At 42.7% G+C, this 22,599-nt stretch overlaps 1 long non-coding RNA gene across 1 annotated transcript in view; it reads right to left on the reverse strand.

The window, feature by feature from the left end:
• Positions 1-3,519: 3,519 nt before the first annotated feature.
• Positions 3,520-22,599, reverse strand: part of LOC122212664 — a 36,282-nt gene continuing 17,202 nt past the window's right edge. Inside the window, exons 3-6 of the long non-coding RNA XR_006199255.1 lie at positions 14,806-14,946; positions 7,749-7,925; positions 6,215-6,292; positions 3,520-3,665 (exon numbers count right to left, since the gene is read on the reverse strand). This is a non-coding gene — a long non-coding RNA (uncharacterized LOC122212664). The remainder of the gene's footprint in view (positions 3,666-6,214; positions 6,293-7,748; positions 7,926-14,805; positions 14,947-22,599) is intronic.

Genomic DNA, 22,599 nt, shown 5'->3' on the forward strand with positions numbered 1-22,599 from the left:
GTTTTCCCGGCGTGGGATTTTCATTTCCATTTTTTTTCAAATGCTTTTTTGCTCTTTTGTTATAGATGGCTCGCTAGTAAATACTCTGAAGCTGCATAATATTATTTACTTTGTTCTAATCCAACCTGAGTGTTTATACCTTTTAATGGGGGAGGTGCCAGCCTTTTATGTTTCCTGTGATTCCTGATATAATTGGACATATTCCTACTATCTCAAGTCGTATTTACATTTTTCACCCTACCCTGTGTCTGGCTTTATTTTTTTTCCCCCTCTCTCTCTCCTTTCATAACTAACCTCTGGTGCTTTTAGTCACTGCCGGCTCAGTTTTCTTACTTTTCCCCACTTGCTCGTTTAAATATTCAGATTTCTTTTTTTTAATGTTTATTTATTTTTGAGAGAGAGAGAGAGAGAGCATGAGTGGGAGAGGGGCAGAGAGAGGGGGAGACAGAATCCAAAACAGGCTCCAGGCTCTGAGCTGTCAGCACAGAGCCTGACATGGGGCTCAAACTCACAAACCGCGAGATCATGACTTGAGCCGAAGTCAGACGCTCAACTGACTGAGCCACCCAGGCGCTCGTAAATATTCAGATTTCCAATTTTCTAATGAACTTTAAATCATCTAAGTGTCTTTTTCCTCTTTCTGCACAAGACGATGCTGTTAATGTGCTCACACTGGTCAAATACATTCCCCACGCCCCAGTTTTCTTTTAACATTTCTATCCCAGCTTATGTTTCAGGATAAATATTAATACTGCATTACAGTCATTTTTGCAATTAGTGTGTATTTATAGATTTACCAAAATAGCTCATATGGCCTTTACTTATCTAGCACATGGAATCCTGGTACCTCCCATCGAGTTTATTACTCTTTGTGCTGAAGTATATCTTTGCATAGTGTCTTTGCAGAGGGGTCTGTGAGTAAAACGTTGTTGGAGTCATTTATGCCTGAAAAATACCTTTATTTCTGTTATTAACTTGCATCATACATGCCTGTGATTGGAACTGTAGATTCTCAGATACTGTGCATCTAAACATTTCAAATATGGGGTGATGGGCAATGTGTTTCCAGGGTGATCCTGATGGACCCCATTCCCTGGTGTTCACATATTTGTGTAACCCCTTCCCTTAGAATATAGGCAGGGGGTGTGTGGGTGGCTCAGTCAGTTGAGCATCCAACTTTGACTCAGGTCACGATCTCACGGTTCATGGGTTCGAGCCCCACATCTGGTTTGGCAATATCAGCATGGAGCCCACTTTGGATCCTCTGTCCCCCTCTCTCTCTGCCTCTCCCCAACTCACACACAGTCTCTCAAAAAAAAAAAAAAAAAACTTAAAAAATGTAGGTGGGGCATGTGACTTGTATCTAGGCATAAGCTATGGAACGTTTTAAGGGAGACGGCTGATGTAATTTATGGTTCCACATTGACCGATTTTGAGTTCATCTACAGGAAGGTCATCTGGGGTGGGCCTGACTTAATCAGATGGAAAGCCTTAAAAGATGGACAGGGCCCTCCCCGAGAAGACGGTTGTGCCTTGGGTCAACGAAGGGAGCAGTCGCCCTGGAGAAGCTGACTCAGGGTCCACCTGGATTCGACAGTTTTCTAGATGACTGCCATGTTCTGGATACTACTTTGTATATGTCCCTGTCCTTGGTGTGCCCAGGGTCTTAGGATGTCACTGTCACATTTACCTGTGCCATACAGAACTCCATCTTGCCACCAGACTCTCTTCTAAAGACGTTCTGCTGCCGATGTTGAAGAAATAGATGGTCGTCGCTGCAGCCTTGTTAGACCCTGAGCACCTGACCCGCCTAAGCCAGGCCCGGAGTCCCAGCCCACAAGAGCTGTGGGGTAGTGAATGGTTTCATTTGATCCACGTTTCAAGCTGCTGTGTCATGGGATAATTCATTACATGGCAACAGATAGCTAATACGCGTATGATTCCATTATAATGTCACTGAAGCAGAGTGTTGGAGACCTTGGTTCTGAATCCAAACGGATTTTACTTCTCTCGGACACAGTTTGCTCACCTATTAATTGGGGTAAAATCTATACTTTCCATCACAGTCATTATGTAGCTAAAGTGTGGACTTTTTAGAGCCCTTAGTGGGGTGAGTGCTTCAGAATAAATATTTAATCAAGCGATGATTATTATCACTGTTGTTTTATCAGTCAAGGAACTGAACGTATGAAGAAATTAATATTGCTTAGCTCGTAGTTTTCTACTTATTAGACCAAATTGAGCTCTACTTAGAAAGAAAGTACTTGCTTGAAGAAGCTATGCCTTCAGAACATCTGACCCTCTCTTGCTTGCGTGACAGCTTTAAATATGAGGTCTCTCCTTCCTGAAGATCTCTGCAATTATATACTTTCTACACTCACCCCCAAACATCAGCAATCCATTGATTTTTGAAGTGAACATATTGATTTTGTTCCCTCTCTTATATTACAATGACAAAGGCTTTTAATAAATGAGCGGTGGCCTTTATGTGAACTAACATAAGTCCCCCTGATGGAGCAGCTATTAAGATACCATTCACACGTATAAGCAGGATCATTTATAAGGTCTTAGCAGCAAAACCCTTGGTCCCCATATGTTGCAAAGGCTCGGACTGTGACCCCTGACCAACATCTAGAAGAGGTTGCCCTCCTCATGTTATGTAACTGCGCATCCTAATTTTTGAAAACCCCGATCTTTGATATGTTATGGTTGTAAGACACATGAGCAGCCTTTTGGGGTTTTTTAATGACAATTTCTTATGGGTGTCCGAGTTACCTGGTTTTCTAAAAGGAAATCACAACTTCCCTTTAAGACTGTTTAATCTCAGTGGATCAAACAAGAAAAGTGACACATAAGCCTGAAAGTTATATTACTAATGCATAAGAGTATTACTTAATTTTCATTCAAGTGATCTATCTGATTTATTCATTCTCCACAACTACTTGCTTTGAAGGACAGTCTTTAAGAAACTAATCATGAATTCCACTCTTAAGAAGGCATTGGTTTTCTATAGGATACATTTGAAATTTTGGGAACAAATATATTTGTTTTCTTTTTCTTTTAAAAAATTTTTTTAACATTTATTCATTTCTGAAAGACAGAGAGAGAGAGAGCGTGCAAATGGGGGAGGGCTAGAGAGAGAGGGAGACACAGAATCCGAAGCAGGCTCCAGGCTCTGAGTTGTCAGCACACAGCCTGGCGCAGGGCTCGAACTCATGGACCGCGAGATCATGACCTGAGGCCAAGTCGGCTGCTTAACCGACTGAACCACCCAGGCACCCTCTTTTTTTTTTTTTAATGTTTATTTATTTCTGAGAGAGACAGAGTGTGAGAAGGGGAGGGGCAGAGAGAGAGGGAGACAGAATCCAAAGCACACTCCAGGCTCTGAGCTGTCAGCACAGAGCCTGACACGGGGCTCAAATTCATGGACCGTGAGATCATGACCTGAGCTGAAGTTGGATGCTCAACCGACTGAGCCACCCAGGAGCCCCCAGATATATTTGTTTTCCATTGTTGTTTAACAAATTGTCTCAGTCACAGAGGCTGAAAACAGTAAGACATTTATTATCTCATAGTTTCTGTGCTTCTGGCATGTGACTTAGCTGGATCCTTGCTCAGGGTTCCAAACGGTTACCATCAAGGTAGTAGCTGGGCTGTGTTCACACCTGGAGGTTCAAATGGAAGAGTTCATTTCTTGGCAGGTATATGACTGAGGGTCTCGCCTTTCTGCTACCTGCCGGCTAGAGGCCACCAGCAGGTCTTGAAGGCTGTCTACAATTCCTAGAGGCCACCAAGTGTGCCTTGCCATTTGGATTTCTGCAACATGGGTGCTTATGTCATCAGGCTTGCAGAGAAGGTCCCTCAGCTTGGGGAAGGCATTCAGTTGGTTCGATGAAGCCCAGAAAAATCTCCCTTTGAGGAAGCTCAAGATCAACTGATTTGGGATATTAATTACATCTGAAAAGCTCCTTCACCATCGCTACATTCTTGGCTAGAAGCAAATCACAGCACCTGCCCACGGTCAAGGGGAGAGGATTGCATAGGGCATGGACATTATGCGGTGGGGCCACAGGGATTACCCTAGTGTCTGCATACCATAGTTGAATGATAATCATGAGGAAGTATATCATTTTATGACACTAGGAGCAAAGAAAAATACATGGTAACTGAATTTAAACACATACACACATACACACACACTCCAATATAAAAGGTATTAATCTAAGGGCGCCTGGGTGGCTCAGTCAGCTGGGTGTCTGACTTTCGCTCAGGTCATGATTTCACGGTTTGTGAGTTCCAGCCCTACATTGTGCTCTGTGCTGTCAGCCGAACCTGCTTCGGATCCTCTGTCCCCCACTGTCTCTGCCCCTCCCCCACTGGTGCTCTCTATTTCAAAAAAAAAAAAAAAAAAAGGAGAATGCTGAGAATGGAGTTAGTCCTAGTTTTGCTATTGATTTTGTGACCTAGACAAGCCAGTTAAACTCTCTGAGCCCTAGACTCATCCTTGGTAAAATGGCTCTTTGGACTAGAAAATATCTATGGCCTCATCCATCTCTAATGTCCTATGATGCTTGGATACTGATGATGCATTCACACCTTATTGCCTGAAGAAAACAACAACTATAAAGATCTTTGCTGCACAAGTGATGGCCTCATGTGACCATAAGCACTTGAAACATGGCCAGTCCAACTTGAGATGTGCTCAAAGTGGAAAATACACATCAGATCTCAAACACTTAGAATATCAAAAAGAATGTAAGATAGGCTATTAATATTTTTATATTGATCACATGTTGGAGTGATAGTATTTTGTCTGTATTTGGTCACATTACACATATTCCTAAGATTGATTTCACCTTGCTTTGCTTATTTTAAAGAAGTTTCTGGAAAATTTGAAGCTACACACAATTGGCTAGCCTTATTTTTTATTACTTAGCAAAGATCTGGAAATTCTTTCCTATCTGTTTACATTCACTTGCTGGATTTGGTTTTTGGCAGGGTGGGGGGCAGGGGGAGTGTAGAATTTAATATATCTAAAATTATATCTACATTAGTCAAAAGTTCCTGAATATTTGCTTTTGTATGTCAACTGATTTGTTTTTGAGGTATATTGAAACTTGCAAACAGATCAATGATAGCAACTATTCATTTTCCTATAACAAATCACACAAAAGCATCTTATTCACATATCAAAATATCACTAATCCTTACATCAGATCAAAAAGAAGCTCATGTTACCATGTTTACATGAGTTTGTTATATTTAGGGAATAACAGGTATAAAATCACTTACCTGCTATTACATGTAAAGATCTGCCTATTTTATTATTTTTAAGACAATTACATAGCTACTTAAAGCAGCTAGAACCTTAGGAAATATTTTTTATGATATTTATGCATTTCTGTGGACAATCTTATATTTCATATTTGATCATGTAGACTGCTTAACATTAACAAGGCAGCCAAACACATGATTTGACCCTTCTCCATCACACCTGTATATCGTGATTCCCTGGGGGGTGGGGGTGGGGGTGGGGGTTAAGAACCATTCATACCTGGTAAGAATCCCAGTTGCTATGAGTTCCATCAAGATTTCTGTTAATTGGATTGAACTGGGTGTTGCCATTTAAAAAAAGTGCTATCCACATCAACCCAGATTGGTACCGCAGAGTACCAATTAAATACTCTGCAGAGTGGCAGAGCCTAGCTTTTGACCTAAATACAATATACGTGTTTGGGACAGATTAGGAGTAAACAAGAAAGAAGGGAGGGGGGAAAGGAAGGGAGGGAGGGAAAGAAGGGAGGGAGGGAGGGAGACAAATCATGCTATAATATGTCTTGGAGTTCAACTCTCTCTTTGACTCTTACTCGTTTAATTCTATACCTCAGACTAATTTTTTTAAATGTTGATATTCCTGACCTAGACTTACCTTCTTTTTTTTTGTCCTGTAGAGGATCCCAAATGAATTACATCCATCCATCAGACACAGGCAGAGTTCTTTTGTGACTATAAACATGTAACAGTTGCTTGGGCAGCTTATACTTTCACCCAAACTAAACCATAATCATTTTGGAAACAGTCATGGCCCCAGAATGGTCTAAGAGTCATTTGGAAGCTGCAGGCATTTTGTTTTCAACTCTTCCTGAGTTGGTGAAGCCTTCACTTTTCATTTCACAGAAAACAGCTTCTACTTAAGACACACAAACAGACATACCTTCTTGGATGGAAGAGGTTACACGGAAGGATGCCTGGGTTTATCTGAGTTCCCAGATGAGGAGACTCCAAGATTGACCTGAGAACAGACAAGCTGTGATTTAATGGAAATGGATGGTTTTAGGAGAAACACCTGCATGAGGGAGAAATGGGGCAGGATCTTGGAGAGGCTGAGAGAAACACCAGTGCTCAATACAAGTCCAACTTCGTAGAGAGAGAAGAGGAATACAAAGATTAGGAAAGGTGGTTTGAGTGCCTTCAAGTGAAAGCTGATCATCCAAGAAGGAGGAGATCTTCTATCTCCTAGGGATTAACATTCCTTATCTTCCCTGCCACACTTGGACATGGTGGAGGGTGGTGGTGGTGGCATTTGTCCATGGCAACTATGACCACCATACCCAGGAAGCTGTTTCAAGTTCTCTTATTTTCTCTCTGGTCACTCTCCAGTGTCTTTTCCGGGTTAAGTTTTATCTAGGTCCCCAGATGAGGATTTGCTGAGCAGTGGGAGAGAGAAGTTCGAGTGTGTGTGTGGGTTTAGCACAGGAGCACCACAGTGGATGCCTGGCCAGTGGACGCAGGGCCAGTACATGAGCTCAGAGCTGACCACTCCAGATGTCAGGTCTTGGGGGATACGTGCTTCCTCTTTGGGGGTGACCAGAGATGCTTTGGGAGAGATGCAATAAAATGCAGGACATTCCACAGGCACAAAACATGGGGGCTGGGACCTTCATGTGTGTCTTCTCACATGGTTAGATTTTGTTTTATACCCTTCTTTCCGCCCGTAGGAGAAATTCACACATGCCAACTAGAAACATTGCTTCATTCGTGCTCTAAAACTGTGTCCACCAGAAGTAACACAATCTCATTACAGATGCAAAGGTAAATCCTATTCTGAAGTCATGGTTTTCCTTCAGAGAATATTGTAAGATTTTCCCCAACTTCCAGAGGGCTTGGTGAAGGGGTCAATTTTAACCTTCCGAGTGTGTGTGTATGTGTGTGTGTGTGTGAGTGTGTGTGTCTCCAAATTTGCCCTTTGTATTAGTGCAGCAGTCGTATTGGATTGGGACCCACCTTTATGACCTCCCCTCAACTTAATTACATCTGCATCGATTCTCTTTCCAAGTCAGGTCACATTCTGAGGTGCTCTGGGTTATGTCTCCAACACGTGAATGTTGAGGCGACACAACTCAGCCTGCGACACTACTGAATTAGAGAAATGGCACTGGAGTTCAGGACTCCAAGTCAGGGCCCTTCAGACCACCCAGGGACGCTCAAACCTTGGCAAGAGAGACCCACTTCCCCGACAAAAAGCTGGCTCAGCATCGGAAGTCAGTATCCTGTTTCCACCATGTCAAGCTGTCAGATTCTCTGAATCCTGGAGGAGCACATCCGTTAATTTGAGATCTATACATTATCCAAAGTCTGGCTGATCCAAGAGGTTTTGCCAAATTCCAAAGGCAATGAGTTCAAATCTGCATCTTATTGTTACAGACAATCTACTAATCATCACAATATCCACTTTGGTAACTACTCACCTTTTAATGCGCCACGATTAAATAAATGTCAAGTACTTTCTTTTGCACGGGTTCGTCAGAAGTGTTCTTAACAATTACAGCCTGTCTCCTCAGCAGCAGCAATGAAGATTGTTGGCACTTGAGAATATTTTAAGTTTGTCATACTTCCCGGCATAATTTTGGAACCTGGAGAGAAACCTGCAAATCCGAGATGTCAGGTTTTTTTCCTTCCTGGCTATTTCATGCAAGTTTTATGGTCCAAATATTTGTTGCTATTAATGATTTCTTCTTCTTAACTTTTAAGCATCACGAAGATGGCCATCATCATGAATGAGCCATTGTTGGAGAACGGTGTAGCTGAGTTCAGGAGTACATGCGTGTGCATTCGTGTTTGTGGCTGGCTAATTTGCCATTTATGAGTCACTGTCCTTTAACATCTGTCAGTGGTCATTTCTCTATTTTTGTCTTATTTCTGTGCCTTTATAAAACAGTTCTGAAATACACACACCCCAAAACACAAATCTCTCTCCTGCAAGGGAGTGTGCATTTCAGTGTGCACTCCTAGAACTGGAGTCAAGGCTGGGTCAGAGGCCACATGCATTTCAAGCGTGGATGCGCTTTGCCAAATATCCCATTTAAGGGGCTACCTGATTCATAGTACCACTATCGAAACACTTGGTATGTGTTATCAGTGTTTTACCCAGTTGTCAATCCAAAGGTTTAAAATATAGCTTCCCGGGGCGCCTGGGTAGCTCAGTCAGTTAAGCATTAGACTCTTGGTTTCGGCTCACGTCATGATCTCGTGGTTTTGGGGATCGAGCCCCATGTTGGGCTCTGTACTGACAGTATGGAGCCTACCTGGGATTCTCTCTCTCTGCCTCTCTGTCTGCCCTGTCCCTGATTGTATTCTCTCTTGCTCAAAATAAATAAATACGGTTGCAAAATAAATAAATACACAGGTTGCCATCACTTTTGATTTGCATTTCTTGACTTACGAGTGGACAAAGAATTTTGCACTTACTTAAACTTATATAGCTCGGCTCAAACTCTGTTTAGACTTTGCCGTGGTTATTGTTGTAGGTGCGTTTTAAGTATGGCAGCACGGTCTGCCATATATTTTAATGATGACCTTATGTGTTGCTTTATTTTGCCAGGGCCACCATAACAAACCACCATGGACTGGGCGGCTGTAATAACAGAAGTTGTTTGTAGCACCTTTCAGGAGGCTGGAAGTCTGAGGTCAAGGCGTTGTGGCCTTGGTTCCTTCTTTTTTTTAATTATTTTTAAGTTTATTTATTTATTTTGAAAGAGAGAGAGAGAGTGCAAGTGGGGGAGAGACAGAGAGAGAGAGGGAGGGAGAGAATCCCAAGCAGGCTCCTCACTGCCAGCATAGAGCCCAATGTGGGGCTCGAACTCCTAAAACCGTGAGATCATGACCTGAGCTGAAACCAAGAGTTGGATGCCTAACCGGCTGAGCTACCCAGGCGTGCCAGACTTGGGTCCTTCTGAGGCCCAAGAAAACAGGATCCATTCTAGGTCTTTCTCCTAGATTTGTAGACGGTGGTCTTTTTCCTGTGTATTTGACATTCTCCTTGTGTATTTGCGTCTGTATCAAAATTTCCCTTCTTTGGAAGGACACCAGGCATACTGGATTAGAGACCACACTAATGTCCTCATCTTAACTCAATTGTGTCTTCAAATAAGACCACATTCTGAGGCGGGGGTGGGGGGTGGGGTTTAGGGCTTCAACACACAAATTTTGGGAGGAATGCAATTCAACCCATACGAGGAGAGACAGTCTATTTCTGTCATCGGCAAAAAGGACAGCCAGAGCATACAAGGTCGTTCACGCTGCATGTGAGATCTTGTCTCACCAACTATAAGCAGGTGACCGTGAGGCACTTAACCGAAGTGGGTGAGTTTCATCATTTCACCACCTCCTAAGAGGGGGGTTTCAGCTCCAATGTGATGCCCATTCTTACAAATGACAGCTCCAGGGAAGAAGGTCAGCAAAATATCCATGACACTGAAGACTGTATCGTGTGCCATTTTGAGGGGGATGTGTAAAACCTGAAAACGCAAAGCAAGACTCAGACAGATGTCTTTTGCAATCAGTTCTTAGCTGTTCCCGAGTCTTAGAAACGATGACATCCTCTCAATAACCTGCAAAGGGTTTTAACATTCTGGAGTCCTGCTCAGAAGAACACAAAGAAGAGCATGCACCATTAAAATTAAGTGGAGAAATGGAAGAATTACGAGCTGCCCAAGAGATAGGAGATATTTCAGGCCAAAGCTTAGAGACCTATTTAGGGAAGAGATGTTAACATCGAGGGGACACCTTGACCCAGGACCCAGCACTCCATGCCTGACTTAGAAACTGGGAAAAGAGAGAAAAGCTCAGGTTAGGTAGCTGGATTTGGTACACCAAGCCTTGTCACCTTGGCCACAGCAGCAATTTGGAACGGGCTTTCTGGAATCTTTTCAACATATGCCTTGACTTTTTATACAACTCACAGCGCTGGCATTGGTGACAAGTTTTATTAACTCGCTGCTCAAAATTCCCTTCTATAGGAAGGGAATGTTCTCCAACTCATATCCATGGTAAATGGACAACTTCTCTTTCAGAATTTGCAGAAGGGCAGTCTTGAAAAATAATATCAATTTACTGAGATATGATCAGCATGTAAAAGGTATGCACGTTTCATGTGTGCGACATCATGAGTTTGGCAATGAGGGTACAGCCGTGGAACTGTGACCACAAGCCACGCCATAAATGTATCCACAACGCAAAAGTTGCCTCTCACCTTGTTTGCGTATTATTACTCTTTCCACGTGTGTGATATCCTACAAAAGATCTATCCTCTTAGCACATTTAAAAATATCCTAGAGACTAGGGGTGCCTGGGTGGCTCAGTGGGTTGAGTGACTCTTGATCTCAGCTCAGGTCATGATCTCACGGTTCGTGGGATTGAGCCCTGTGTTGGGCTCTGCACTGAGAGAGTGGAACTTGCTTGGGCTTCTCTCTCTCCCTCTCTCTCTGCCCTTCCCCTCCTCGTGCTCTTCCTCTAACTCTCTCTTTCTAAAAATAAATAAACTATATATTCTCCACCATTCTACCTGCTCTTCCTGTGAGGCTCTTTTAGATGCCACATGAAAGGAAGATCATGCAGTATTTGTCTTTCTGTGTCTGGCTTATGTCACTGAGCATAATGTCCTCCAAGTTCATCCATGCTGTCACAAATGGCAGGATTTCTTTCTTTGTAAGGTGGATTAATATCCCATCGTATGGATAAACACCACATCTTCTTTATCCACTCATCTGTCTGTGGACTTTCGGGGTGTTCCCAACTGTTGGCTATTGTGACTAATGCTGCAATGAACTCGGGGGTGCAGGTGTCTCTTTGGGATCCTGACTGCATTTCCTTTGGATATATACCCAGACATGGGAGTGAGCAAGACAGTCTTAAAGTCACCCCGCAATGGCTGGGCCCCTTCATGCAGACATCGGCAGGGTCTGAGCTGCTTCCTCTCCACCCCTGTAAGCCCCTGTAAGAAAGAAGAAAGTTTGTCTGAAGTCCCTAGTCTCAGCCCTACTGGGCTATGTTGCTTTGGTCTCTGGAATCAGGGGAGGGAAGCATTCACCATAAAGATACTGCGGAGTTTCCCAGTGTCCTTTCCGTTCCTGCTTTTTACCTGCACTGGGAGACCCTGTGCACATCTCCATCCGTGGCGGTGCAGTTCATGTCCCTGCAACCGCTCGCAAACACTGAGCGTGGCAGTTGTGGTTGTGTGTGTTTCCCGCAACATCCTAAAAGGCACGGTGACCGTGGAACAACTCCGTTGATTAGCTCACGCCTCCTGGCTCCGGGAGAAATCAGGCTTTTCTTAAAAGAAAGCAGGCTTTGTGGGGGGAAAGATACCCTAAGGACAAAGTGAAATGTGAAACTGTGGTGATATTTATAGATTCTCTACCTTATCTTGGGAAGACTGAATGAAAGACAGGTGCGGAGCAATATCGGTTTGGTATGGATGCAGGAAAAGAGAGACGCTGTCAGTGAAGAATTGGTGAGGAGAAAGGCTTTGGGCAGCTATTGGCAGCCTGAATCAGCCCCCTCCTTTTTGCGATGACTCCCACGCCTAAAAGGAGGGGATGAAAACCATATGACTTTTGCCATGCACTGTCCGACATGAGATGCTGCAGAAAGGACAGTCTTCTGCAAGGCTTTTCTGGGAGGTCCATAGAAGCACACCCCACCGCTCAGAACATTCAGTGTGTTCCTAGGTAGCTAGACACACATTATTAATGGAAGTCTCTCCTCCGGTATTTTTCACAGCATGGAAATGATTCTAAAAATAACCTGCAGAATTATGTAACTCCCTCTGCCATTATACTCTTGCTTTTTTTTTTTTTTTTTTTTTTTTTTTAGAACTTCTAGATGGATCGGCCATGAGCTGTTTCGGCTAGAAGCAATATAAAAGATATATATCTCAATGGACCCTTCTCCTTCATTAAGTTCTAGACTGTGGATGCTCCTGGGAGTTATAATTTAATCTCTGCAATCTTCACAGTGCAATTTAAGCAGTGGGTTGAGTTGTAAAATGAGTGTTTCAACATCGAGCGCTCCAACAGTGAGATGTAAATGTTTTTACTGGTTTTTCTACAGCCCAGATTCTCCAAGAAAGTACAAAAAAAAAAAAAAAAAAAAAAAAAAAAAACAGAGAGAGAGAGGCAGTGAGCTCATAGTTTTGGGGGTGTGGTAGATGGGAGCTAGGTTCACAGAATACATCAGATTGCTGCAGGAAAGCCCTCCAACTAAGGATCTGGAGAATTCTGCAAGAAGCCACATTCTTCAAGCCCACTCTCTGAGAGCCGTCAGTGTTGATTCTGGAACTCGGGGATTCGGTATAGCTTGGAAGTCAAGATTAACGTCCGCCTGCTCTCTCCATTGTTCATTTTGTTTCAAAAAGCCTTCCTTTCTTTCCACTTTTATGAAAGGAAAGTACACAGAGGCATCTTATTACAACAATGAAATCTCAAATTGCCATTCAAACGGATTCAAAAGCACCTTGTACTGTGGACTTAAGTCATTAATGGAATCAGAATGTGCTGGTAAAACAATGGCTAGAAGACCCCAGAGGTGCACTGAGAGCTCCAAAGAAGAAGATTCACTTTTTCTATTTTTCAGTCGTGGAGAATGTGAACAAATTGTGAATTTCCTTTACACTCTACATAAAATACTCTGGTGAATATACGATTTCAGTTAGTAGAGAGGTGATTTATGACTTCTGTGTTTGCTCAGTGTTATTGTCATTGGAATTAAATAACTCAATGAAATCTATTTAGTTTGATAAGAATGAAAAATAGATGGGAATAAAGATACGTTCAAGTGTTTGACATTTGTCTTTTCTAATGGTTTAGAGTTATAGGTCCCTACATATATCTTGTCAAGGGTTCTTTTTAGACTCCCACTTATATTTAATTTTTATTTTTGATGTAAATTCATTGTGGGCCGAACTCTGCCTTCCTTCTTCTATAGAAAAAAAAAATGGGGGCGCCTGGGTGGCTCAGTCGGTTAAGCAGCCGACTTCGGCTCAGGTCATGATCTCGCGGCCCGTGAGTTCAAGCCCCGCGTCAGGCTCTGTGCTGACAGCTCAGAGCCTGGAGCCTGTTTCAGATTCTGTGTCTCCCTCTCTCTGACCCTCCCCCATTCATGCTCTGTCTCTCTCTGTCTCAAAAATAAATAAACATTAAAAAAAAAATTTACGAAAAAAAAAAAGAATGATTCTCGTTTTCCTTCTTGAGCAAACCATGGTATCAGTTGAATTAAAACCATGGTACCAGTTGAATTTACATATAATTATTTAAGGGGTACCTAGGTGGCTCAGTTGGTTAAGCATCTGACTCTTGATTTTGGCTCAGGTCATGATCTCATGGTTCATGAGTTTGAGCCCTACATCAGGCTCTGTGCTGACAGTGCGGAGCCTGCTTGGGATTCTCTATCTCCCTCTCTCACTGGGAAATATGCAAACCATCTGCTTTCAGATCTTCCTATAGGTGTAGGAAGATAGGGTTTTACCTATTAAAACAGCGTTCATCTTATAAGTGTGAATGATGCTTCAATTAAGGTAACATCCTGGCTAACTCTGGTCTGACCATCATCCCTTATGCTGCACAATTCTGTTGCTGATACAGCTACAGAAAATCAAAGCAAAACGTTAACTCTTGGAACCATACAGATCTCTTTGAAGAATTATAGTTATTTTTCTATTTTATATGCTTGGCATAAATGATGTTTTCTATGTATATCTATTGGATGGATGATTACATGAATGAATGTAACCTATGTGCAAAATGCTGTGCCTTACAATTTGGAAGGCCACTAGGGATAGAGAAGGAGAGAGAGAGATCTTCATCTTCTGGAACCTTCCTCAGCTCAGGGAGCTTCTGGTTGTTGCCTTTCTCCATGAGTAACAAAAGTAATAAGAATAAAATCCATAACATGCATGGAATAGAAGGTACTAGACTCATTTTGTTTTCGGGAGAACCATAGTTGAGGATTGGCTGCGGAAGAAAAGAAGGAAGTCAAACCACATGGCCTGAGGTGCTTTCGGGGATGTCTTTCCATTGCATAGCTGGCTTAATCCTGTTCCTGTGAGGTATTATTATCTGCATCATCCAAATAAGGAGATGGAGACCAAGGAAGCTACAACGGGATGAGAGCTTCAAGGTTCATCAGTGGCATAAATGGGGTTCTGACCCTCGTGTTCGAGGTCCAGAGTGCCAACCTATTCGGCGAACATGAATCAGTTCATGCTAGAACTGTGTTTGTCTTAGCGATTGCCACAGCTTCAGAAAACATTCAGCAACAACACCAAGTCCTTTCCAGAATGCAAAGCTATTACTTTCCAGGCCACGACTTCTCCCTTCTTCCCTCATCACAGTTACTCTTCATCATGCAACCAGTCATGCCCTTTCAGCTATCATTACTGGTATCCCTCGTGTGCAGGGCCACCCACCAAACTAAGAAGGTAGCAGCAAGCAAATGGCACTCCCTGCCCTGACAGAGACGGTACCTTACCTCAGACTTAAACTAACACACACGTGTGGTCTCACAGTTTCTGTGGGTGAGGAGTTCAGGCACAGTGGAGTCCTCTGCTCAGAATCCATCAGGGCTTCCATAGACGTATCGTCCGTGCTGAGTTGGCATCCAGAGGACTGACTGGGGAAGAATCCACAGTTAAGCTCAGATGGGTTGTGATGTCTCATTTCCTTGAGAGCCCTGTTGGGTTTAAGTTTGCACCTGCATGTGTCCTTCTGAAGGAAAAGAACTAATATGTATGAAATGTTGGACTAGCATCCTTGACAATTTTGTCTAAAAGAAATATTTAAGGTTCATTTTTTGTTTCATGGACCTAATGTTCTCTTTGGAGCATAGAGGTGGTTATCTGATTTTCAATTTTCCAATGTTGTATTAATTTTTAGGAATACTCTGTATAAGAGATTAATGGCTTCCTTAGTTAGTTGTAAGTACACTCAAGACTATGCTGGGGCACCTGGGTGGCTCAGTCTGTTAAGCATCCAACTTTGGCTCAGGTCATGATCTTGCAGTCTGTGAGTTCGAGCCCCGCATTGGGCTCTGTGATGACAGCGTGGAGCCTGGAGCTTGCTTCGGATTCTGTGTCTCCCTCTCCTTTTGCCCCTCCCCTGCTCACACTCTGTCTCTCTCTCTCAAAAATCAATAAACATTAAAATAAAATTTAAAGACTACTATGCATACTCTACTCATCTACAAGTATATTCCCGGGATTTAAGAGAATATACTTTTTGACGTCCATGCCCTACCAAAACACACACACACACACACACACACACACACACACACACACACTCAGAGTCCTGATAAAGAGTGGCACCTAGGGGCTCCTGACTGGTTCCATCAGTAGACCTTGCAACTCTTCACCTCAGGGTTGTGAGTTTGAGCCCCATGTTGGGTGTAGAGATTACTTAAAAATAAAATCTCTTTTTAAAAAAAGAATGACACTTAAAGTTTTTGTATGTGTTTAAAAAAAACCAGTATTTTCTTCCTTAAATTTATGTATTTCAGTAATCTCTACACGCAGCTTGGAGCTTGAACTCACAACTCCAAGATCAAGAGTGACACACTCTTCTGACTGAGCCAGTCAGGCACCCCAAAAGCTCTTTTTGTGGGGTAAGCTCTAAGCCCAACATGGACCTTGAACTGACAACTCCAAGATCAAGAGTGTCCTGCTCTACTGGCCCAGCCAGCCAGGGGCCCCCCAGCATTTTCTTCTTATTTACCTCCTGTTTCTATTTATTTTCTTCACAGGAGACCAAATGATCTGAACTCTCTCTAATTCTTTGTCACAACAATGGTTGCTACCTTTATACACTGTCACTGTGAAGTATTATCAAGACATTAAAAAAAAAAACCTCCTTTTTAGGACATGGATCGTAGAAAGGAAACAGTGTTTTTCTTTCTAATGCTGGTCACATTATGGAACTCAATTTTGCTTAGATCCATTCCATCCCCGAATTGTCTTCCAGTTAAAGTAGGTTCAATCCGGTCTGCACCTCCTTAAGATTATTCCTGTTAAATGCTGTAGCCATTTGCTTTTCTACAAAAGTTCCCTAAAATACCTTCCTTTTTACTGATATTGCCATCCTCAGACCCTTCGGTAAAGAAAACCCTTCGACTGAAGGAGAAAATCGGCCTGCTCCAGTACTGCAGACTTTCCAATGATTATTTCTCTAGCTCAGGATTCAGAAGCCATACTGTATCTTTCCAAGGCCAGTAGATTTCCTGCCATGGGGTTGAGTTCCTGAACCCCCAAAGGCTTTGCTATATTCAGGATCTCCATGAAAGCACTGTCTTCATGGGATATACACATTTGTACCAAGTTTAGCAACTACCAAAGGATCTCATGTTATATGATTGCTCATCCCATTTGATTTAAAACAGGTGCCATCATAAGCTTATAGTGACGTAGAAATGGTACACTTGATCCTGCCATTGTTGGCTCTGAGGTTTCCACATTACAATACATATGTCAAGAAACTACAGAAATCCTTCACGGTGTCAGCAAGTCAGAAGCCATTCGTTTACGGAAGCGTGCAGGTGTGATGTGCATACTGCAACAGACGCGCCAATGCAATCGTCAGAGACAGGCAGCGCCTGCCCTACCATGGAACATTCCTCCTTAAGAACCCAGCTTCGGATTTTCTGACTCGGAATTTTGTAAAAGTGTAATTGTTGTAAAACCGAGAAAATTGCCTGGCTGTAAAATCCTTCAAATTTATCCGTGCATTATCTTTGCAGTTTTTCTTTAAAGAATAATAAAAAGAAAACCATCCAAGGGGATAGTAATTGCATAAAATGGCAGATAGCAAAGTAGATAAAATTTTAATCAAATCTTTTGGTGCTTAGATAGGAAAGGAAAATGTAAATCATTAAAAGGTTTATCTTTAAAAATTAGATGTAAACTGCTCTCTTCAGAGACCATCCATATTTAATTTTTATGTTTTATAAAATAGAACCATGTTTTATTTTATTTTATTTTATTTTATTTTTTTTTTTTTTTAAATAGAACCATGTTTTAATCAGTCATACAAACATGGACGAAAACGATTTTCTCGTGTGGCCATTCAAATTCATTTGGCCTGTTTATTTTGCACTGCAGACACCTGAATCCCACGTTCCTGGCACTGAGATGAAACGTGGACTTGTTTAGAGGAAATTTTCTGGACATAATGGAAAATTTTATGGAGTTTGAGTGAATTCCTGTGAGGCAGGCCTTATAGTATTGAGTATAACAAGATTGTGCTCTATTTTCCTTAACGACCAACATGAAAATACAGAAGGTTTTACAATGTAGGCAAAATGCCCTTTCCAAGGTAAATATACCTAAGACACCAAAGCCCCAAATACATATTACTGTGCCAGCGTCTGTGTGTGTCATAAAGGAGCTACGAGCTCGTCCGCCCACTTTCTCTTCCCGGGAGCACGTGTACCCACACATACCAGAGACCCACATGGTTGTGTTCATCTTGCTACTCAAAGCCTCCTCCATGGGCTGCAACATCAGCCTTGTCCGGAAGCTTGCTAAAAATGCAGAAGGTCCACCCCATCCTAAACTTGCTCAATCGGACACTTCAGAGTGATAAGCCCCCCCCCCCCCCACCCCTCCCCATGTGTCACCTGCACATTGCAGTATAGGAAGTTCTTGTAGAGAAAAGTCGCCTGGAGCCACTTGACCAGGGACATGTTTGCATAAAGGAGAAGGAACATTAATTGCACTCACTAACACTCAGTGAAGGTAGTGTTGTCATATGATTTACCGATCCTATACCCGTAATTATCTTACTATTTATTATACAGGTTTGTGCACCTGATTGCACACATGTACGCACACAAAGTCCTGTCTGCTTTCCCTCGGGGTACACACATTTCAGCTCATGAGGTGTTTTCTCTGGATGTGTTACCATCGTCACCCACCGTTTCCAAAAATACAGAGGAGAAACAGCTAAATATTCTGAAAACTCCACAACATGAAAGTTGTGACTCTGAGATTTAGAAATGACAGAGTATCTGCAGGGAAGAAGGGAAGTCGGTCTCCCTCAAGGTCAGGTCAGGGTTCATCATTGGATTCTCAAGTCAACACAAATCAGCTCACCGAGCCCATTTAACCTTTCCGAAATTTTTATTTTAGGGAGCAGGGAGGAGGCAGCGTGCTCTAACTCAACAGTCTTCAACATTTTTTATCTGGGGGATCACTCTGCCTTTTGAAAAATGATCCAGGACCTCAAAGAACATTTTTAGTCTGGGTTCTATCTATCGTTATCTGGCAAAAGTGGAAATGAAAATGGAGAAACATTTGAAGTATTTACTTATTACTATATTAAATTTATATTTAATGTAATAAGCCCTTTGCATGCTAGTATAAATAACATCTTTTATTAAAAATGACTGTATTTAAAAAAAATAGTGATTAGGGTCCCATTGTTATGTATCTGAACAAATCTCCTCAGTGAGCTTCATAAAAAGGCAGCTGGATTCTCAGATTGGGTTCTGCATTCAGTCTGTTATAATATCACCTGTCATGTAGTTTCTGGAAAATGTTACTGCAAATCAGTGAGGGAATGAGAGAGGAGGAAAGGCAACAGTGTCTGAGAATTATCATGAGTGCAGTTTTGGCCCAAGGACCTTTGGAAAGGGTCCTGAGATGCTCAGGGTTTCCTGAACCGCAGTATGGAAACATGTGCTTGAATTTGTGGAAAGCTGCCTCCCACGGGCAGAATAACAGAAGTCAGGACCACCTTCATCATATTCAGGGATCAGTACAAAATAAAAACGTGGGGCCCCTTGATCTCAACTTATTGTGAATTTCAAGATGGTTGAGAGCAGAGCGTAAAACCAAGTCGGTGATGGGGGTGGGTCTTCTAAGAGTGAGTTGCCTGCAAAAGACGTGGTAAAAAATGAAATAAATAGTATTTCTGGCTGTAATGTTGGGAATGAATGGAGCTGTGTTTGGGTGATCTTTGGGACACCACTGGCTTCTCATGTGTCCAGTAGTGGGGGCAGGGCTGTTACTTGTGCTTAGGGCTGGATGTGAGACGCTAGAGTGTTTCCTCTTGGTTTCTGCTTTTGGTTTCCCCCACCCACCTTCCCCAGGCAGAGTGAGTGTCTTCACGCTCTTTCATTTCCCCAGAAGTGCATGGATATTCCTTGTTCATCGATGCTATCCTGATGTCAAGGATGGGGAGGGTGTGGGGGAAAGGGGTGCAGTGTTCTGTCCTCCTCATCTAATGTCAGATTTAGCTTGCTCTTGTATTCCCAGGGTTTAGAGATGGGACCTTCTCAGCATCCCTGGCCTCCCTTCTCTGTCAGTGAAACTTGGGTTGGCCTCTACGGTTGGTCTTGGGTGGGAGGGAGTTTATGCCCTTTCTCTGGAGGTAGCAGAGTTCTGCTTGTCACCAGTAGAGGATCTGGGGGCCAACAGAATTTTCTGCCCCTCCCTTAGGATTAGAGGATTTGTCTGCTATACTTGACCCAGCTGCAAAGCGTCTGTGCCTGGGCCCTGGGAGTGATGTCACTTGCCGTACCTTTGACCAGACATTGAAGATTTTGTTCCCTGTGAGAAGAGAATTCAGGGAAGGTGGTGGGTCTTTGTGCTTTTCCCCTGGCAGGTGTTGGTCAACCCCATCACACCTGTACCACTGAGGTGGAGTCTGTCTCACGTCCCACTCTGCTTCCAGCCTCTCTCTTGAGAAACAGTAAGACCACCTGAGAGCTTGTGAGTAAGTGTAGACTCTCCTTGTGCCTGGGGTCCTAAGCATAAAACTAAAAATGTAAACCCAAGATGCTCATTAAGCTATAAAGTAAACATGTACTGAATATTTTAACTTATTAAAGAGGGAATTGGTAAGATCTATGGTTGGTTTGAGCATTTACGGTCTGATAAGGAACACTGAAATGAATTTACAAATGGATATAAAACTGACCAACTCATGTACTGGTTTCCCATTGTGCAGCCAAGCAAAGTTGATGTGTGGAAAGAACATCGCACTGGCAAAAGGTGAAAAGCAACTTTTTTCCACAGGACCTAATTTGCATTGCTTTGGACAGGAATTATTTGTCTTGCTCTCTGTTTGGTGTCATTTAGAAAGTTGTAGATAGTCTGGTGAAGGCCTATGAAGTAAGAGACTACCTGAATGGATGTGCTAGCTAGGACATCCATGACATTTCAGTCTTTCAAACCTTCACCTTAGAGGGTGTGGGGTTGTTCCAGATTGGCACACTAGCCCTCAGTTGAGCTATAAAAGTTGGTTAATATTTCAGCAGATTTTGTCTTGCTTATTGTAGGGGGCCAATGACAGGCTGCCTCAAGATGGGCCACCTTGGCATGAACAGTATTTTGAGTTAAAAGCAATCGAAATGGAGCAGATTCAGGAAAACTCTTTACCTCCTCCTCAAGTGTCTAAATTTACACTGGAAAGGAGAGCCTGCACTAAGAGGAGAGGTATTAATAAGAGCTTCTTCTTTACCTAAGACACTTAGAGCAACCTTTGTTTTCCACACACATCCTGTCACCTTCCTGCTAATGGTCTTGCTCCTCTTGGTATCCTCAGACCTCTACCCCTCTTGTTCAGGTCACATAAGCCTCCCACTGCCTGTCTTTGGAATTTCCAAATCCCTGTAGGTACAAAACTGAATTTGATGTTCTCCTGTTAATGGGTCTCATGTCAATTTGACTTTTCATCCAGCTGTAAGGACCCTGAAGGGCAGAGGAAAGTTTTCCTCATCAGCATTATGAAGGGGAGAGGAATATGACACCAAAATATCCCTCTTGGGCATAAAGGTTATTTTGAGCTGATTCATTTTGAGGAGCTGCAGACATATAAGAAGCTCCACAAACCTAGTAGAAATTTACCTTTTTACGTTTAAAAGGGAAATTTCCGTTTGCAAGGGTGTCCCCTTGTCTGTGCCAGAAAGAGAGGGATGGCTGAATCTCTAGAAACTCGTATCAATGGGGAAGACAGTGACTTAAATCTACCTAACGACCATCCCCTTGTCCTGTTCTTCTGTTATTGCAGGCAGTTCTCAGCCAAGAACCTAGAAAGGTAGAGGAAAAATGATTTCTCCCCGCCTACACTTTCCAGAGTGAAGGATGGCTCTCCCCTCCACGCTGAGATAGGTAATGGGGGTGGCATATCTCATCCCTCATTGGAAGGTCTTAACCACATCGGAGGGCTCAAAGCAAGTTCAGATTTCTGTAGGTTATCCTTCTCTTTCTCCTTGTAAGAGTAGAAGCGGCATTCTTTGCAGCTTCAGACAACCTCAGGAGATGTGGAAGAAAAAGGAGTGGTTTGATATTTGGACTGTCATGCCACACATACTAGCTTTTTTTTGGAGGTGTGGGGAGCAAAGGAGAGTGGGCCTTGTTCACTGGAGGCTTGAAGTACTGAGAAAGAAGACAGACGTATGAAAATTCCCTGCAGGACACGGTCACGGGCAGTGAGACAGAAACTGGTACTGGGGGGTAAGAATCACCTGTAATCCCTATGCTTAAATTGGAACTTCCTAATTAAATGCCTTTCCTTCCGTTCGGTGGCATTTATATTAGTATTAACTTCCTTACACAGAACCTTTCCAGGATTTGGTTTATTTAAGTAATTGCCAATGGCTTGGAACAGGCAACAATTGTGCTTGATTAGGCAACCTTTCAGGACAAAAAAAATAAAATCAGGTGTACTTTAAGGAATAGGCTGAGTGAAAATAATCTGTGTGAGGTCGCTCGGTGCCTTATGGTATTCCAGGGACTTGCAGCAAGAAGGTTATTTTTATGCAATAAATATCTAAGTTGGATGGGAAACACAATAATATTGCAGGCATCGAGTATGCAACACAGCAACACAACCTCTCTTCTTGTACCATGATGTGGTTGTGCTTTGACTTATTAGTGAGAGCTAGCTTTTATATTGTGTTTCCGAAGTCACCTGAAATCTGTATTTTAAAAGATTTAATTTGGGGAACAGTTTTAGGTTCATAGAAAAACTGAGAGGGAGGTGCAGAGGTTTTCCATATACCTCCTGCACCCACCCACACATCAGCCTCCCCTGTTATCAACATCCACACTAGAGTGAGGCATTTGTTGTAACTGACGAACCTATATTGACACATCATTATTTCCCAGAGTGCATACTTCACATTAGGGCTCGCTCTTGGTGGTGTATGTTCTACAGTTCTGGAGAAACGTGTAATGGCCCGTGCCCACCGTTACAGAATCGCACAGCCTAATTTCACTGCCCTGAAAATCCTCTGTGTTCTGCTAATTCATCATTACCTCCTCCCCAA

This window comes from Panthera leo, chromosome Y, assembly GCF_018350215.1.
Source record: "Panthera leo isolate Ple1 chromosome Y, P.leo_Ple1_pat1.1, whole genome shotgun sequence".
NCBI lineage: Eukaryota > Metazoa > Chordata > Mammalia > Carnivora > Felidae > Panthera > Panthera leo.